Source organism: Solanum stenotomum, chromosome 2 (assembly GCF_019186545.1).
Source record: "Solanum stenotomum isolate F172 chromosome 2, ASM1918654v1, whole genome shotgun sequence".
Taxonomy (NCBI): domain Eukaryota; kingdom Viridiplantae; phylum Streptophyta; class Magnoliopsida; order Solanales; family Solanaceae; genus Solanum; species Solanum stenotomum.
The window spans coordinates 22286099-22290391 of NC_064283.1; positions in this window are offsets into that span (position 1 = coordinate 22286099).

The following is a 4293-nucleotide window of genomic DNA, read 5'->3' on the forward strand; positions in this document are numbered from 1 at the left end:
TTCGCGGACGGATTCCCTGCCAACTGCCCAACTTTTAAAGGGGATAACTCGCTCATACAAACTCGGAATCGAGTAAACTCGGCGGCTTGGGAAAGATCATTCCACAAGATTCAGAATCATATCTGGAACTACTCCTAACTCATCCTGAGCTAAAAGTTATGACTGCTCAATGTTGGCCAAAACTCACTGATTTCCCACACTTAAACAAATTTCCAGATTTTTGAATTTCATTCCAAAAATGACTCTTTCAAATTTTCAATCTTTTTCATGGTTATTTCAACTTACCGGATGTTACAATATCTCGCCGTTGGAAACATTCGTCCTCGAATGAGGTTACTCTTACAAGGCTAAGGGTGCAACATCAACTCAAACACCCAGCAAGCAACTATGCAAACACAACAACAACAACAACATGCTCATGATGATTAAAAGAGCACTAAGAAGGAAATTAATACCTTAATCTGCATTTCCTCTGGATTCAAAGAGATATGGATATCTCTTCTTCATGTCTTCTTCGATTTCCCAAGTGGCTTCCTCAACAAATTGGTTCCTCCATAGGACCTTGACTGAGGCTACGTCCTTCGTTGTCAACCTATGAACTTGACGGTCTAAAATCTGAACAGGAACCTTCTCATAAGATAAGTTATCCTTGATCCTAATACTTTCAGTTTGCAGGATCAATAAAGGATCGCCAATGCACTTCTTCAACATGGAGATATGAAATACTGGATGAACCGCTGCTAGTTCCTGTGGTAACGCCAACTCATAAGCAACATTGCCAATCTTCTTAGCTATGCGGTAAGGTCCAATATACCGGGGACTAAGTTTCCCCTTCTTACCAAACCTCATAACCCCTTTATGGGTGAAACTTTCAAGTATACTCAATCATCTACATCAAACTCTAACACCCTTCTCCTAATGTTAGTGTAGGATTTTTGACGACTCTGTGCCGTTTTCAACCTCTCTTGAATCACTTTCACCTTCTCCATAGCTTGGTGAACTAAATCTAGTCCTATCAACTGTGCTTCACCAACTTCAAACCATCCAATATGTGATCTACATCTTCTCCGATAAAGAGCTTCATATGGAGCCATCTGGATGCTAGAGTGATAACTGTTATTGTAGGCAAACTCAATGAGAGGTAGGTGATCATCCCAACTGCCTTTGAAATCGATCGCACAAGCCCTCAACATATCTTCTAGGGTCTGGATAGTGTGCTCTGCTTGCCCATCAGTCTGAGGATGAAAGGTGGTACTTAAGTTCACCTTCGAACCCAAGCCTTTCTGAAAAAATTTCCAAAACTGTGCACCTCTATCTGAAATAATGGAGATTGGAACTCCATGAAGCCTCACTATCTCTGGAACATATAACTTGGCATAATCTTTTGCTGAATTGGAAGTCTGTACCGGTAGAAAATGAGTTGACTTTGTCATTCGATTGACAATCACCCAAATAGAATCATGTTGTCTACGAGACTTTGGCAACCCTGTGATGAAATCCATGTTGATCATCTCCCACTTCCATTCTAGAAGTTCTATCCTCTGAGCTAAACCAACGGGCTTTTGGTGTTCAACTTTCAGTTATTGGTAATTTGGACACTTAGCAACAAACTCTGGAATGCCCTTCTTCATGTCATTCCACCAATAAACTTCTCTCAAGTCACGATACATCTTCATGGAACCCGGATGAATGGAATATCTGGAGCTATGAGCTTCCTCCATAATCCTTTCTTGGAGTCCATCTACCATAGGTACGCACAATCTACCTTGATACCTCAAAACACCATCTCCCCCTTGTTCAAAAGCTAATACTCTTTGCTTTTGAACATTTGCGTTCAACTCAAGCAAAATGGGATCTTGATCTTGTTTCTCTTTCACTTCTGACACTAGTGATGACTTGGCCCCGTTCGCCACCGCTATTCCTTCTTCTGCGGAATCTGTAAATCTGACTCCCAGGCATGCCAATCTGTGTACGTCTTTTTCTAACTCTCTCCTTCCTTCTTCAATATGGGCGGTACTACCCATAAACAACCTGCTCAAAGAATCAGCAACAGCATTAGCCTTACCTGGGTGGTAAAGAATACTCAGGTCATAGTCCTTGAGTAATTCTAGCCACCACCTCTGTTTGAGATTAAGCTCTTTCTGAGTAAGCATATATTGAAGGCTCTTATGATCAGTGAATATATCGACATGCACACCATACAAGTAATGACACCATATCTTCAAAGCGAATACTACAGCAGCTAACTCCAAGTCATGGGTTGGGTAATTCTTTTCATGAGCTTTCAACTGTCTGGAGGCATAAGCTATAACCTTGCCATTCTGCATTAGGACACAACCCAAACCAATTCTAAATGCATCACAATACACCACAAGACCTTGAGTACCTTCTGGTAGCGTCAAAACTGGAGTTGTAATCAATCCATTTTTCAATTCCTGAAAGCTTTTCTCACAAGCTTCACACCATTGAACTTTCACTGCCTTCTGAGTCAACTTGGTCAAAGGAGATGCAATAGACGAGAACCCCTCTACAAACCTTCTATAATAGCTAGCTAATCCCAAGAAACTCCTAATTTTAGTTGGAGATGTGGGTCTAGGCCAATTCTGCACTGCCTCAATTTTCCGAGAATCAACTTCAATTCCGTCATCGGATACAATGTGGCCTAGGAACGCTACAGACTTTAACCAAAACTCACACTTAGAAAACTTGGCATACAAATCCTTGTCTTTCAAAGTCTGAAGAACTTTTCTGAGATGACTAGCATGATCTTCTTCATTCCTTGAATAGACTAGTATGTCATCTATGAAGACAATAACAAACGTATCTAAATAAGGTTTGAAGACTCGATTCATCAAGTCCATGAAAGCTGTCGGTGCATTGTTCAAACCAAAAGACATGACTAAAAACTCATAATGACTGTACCTGATCCTGAAAGCTGTCTTTGGAATATCACATTCCCTTACTCTTAACTGATGATAGCCTGATCTGAGGTCAATCTTCGAAAAACAAGTGGCACCCTGAAGCTGATCGAAAAGATCATCAATCCTTGGAAGAGGGTACTTGTTATTGATGGTAACCTTATTCAACTGGCGGTAATCTATACACATCCTAAGGGAACCATCTTTCTTTCTCACAAACAAGACCGGAGCACCCCAAGGTAAGACACTCGATCGAATGAAACCCTTTTTTAGGAGATCTTTCAACTGTTCTTTCAACTCTTTCAACTCTGCTGGTGCCATTCTATATGGTGGAATAGAGATAGGACGAGTATCTGGAATGAGATCTATGCCGAAATCTATTTCTCTCTCAGGAGGAATTCCAGGTAGATCATCAGGAAACACTTCTGGAAACTCTCTTACTATAGGAACTGACTGAAAATGAGGTATCTCAACACTAGAGTCATGAACTCGGACTAAGTGATAGACATAACCCTTCGAAACTAACTCTCTTGCCTTAAGGTACGAAATGAAACGACCCTTAGGCACTGCTAAACTACTACTCCACTCTAAGACTGGCTCATTTGGAAACTGAAACTTGACCACTCGAGTTTTACAGTCTAATGATGCATAACAGGCATGAAGCCAATCCATACCTAGAATGACATCAAATTCTACCATGTCTAACTCAACCAAATCAGCCATGGTGCTCTTGTGATTGATAGAAACAGGACAATCACGATAGACTCTTTCCACTAGAATAGACTCCCCAATAGGTGTAGAAACACAAAAGGGTTCACAAAGTCTTTCAGGAAGAACATCAAACTTATTTGCAACATAAGGAGTTACAAAAGATAAACTTGCTCCTGGATCTAGCAAAGCATAAACATCAAAAGCAAAGACTTTGATCATACTAGTGACAACATTTGGAGAGTTCTCTTACTCCTAGAGACTGGTGATTGCATAAAGGAGATTTGCTCCTCCGCCTGTACTAGAAGTAGCTCCTCTAGGCGCTGTCCTGTCTGGGGGAGCAACTGAAGAAGATTGGGCCCTACTGCCCAGACTTCCACTACCTTGCTTATTCTTAGGGCACTCCTTCATGAAGTGACCCTCTTGCCCACACTTAAAACAACCTGTCTGGCCATCACGACATTTACCCGGGTGGGTTCTACCACACTTAGCACATGTAGAAAACAAACTGCCTCCTTGTGCCACACTACTTGGGACTGTGTTGGTCTACCCTTGAAGTCCTTCGAATTCTGGCCATTAAATTCCCCTCTGTATCGGGGTGCAGGTGCTCTAGCATATGATGGAGCAGGTCCCTTTTGCCTTTGCTGAAAAGAGAAACGGTTTGAAT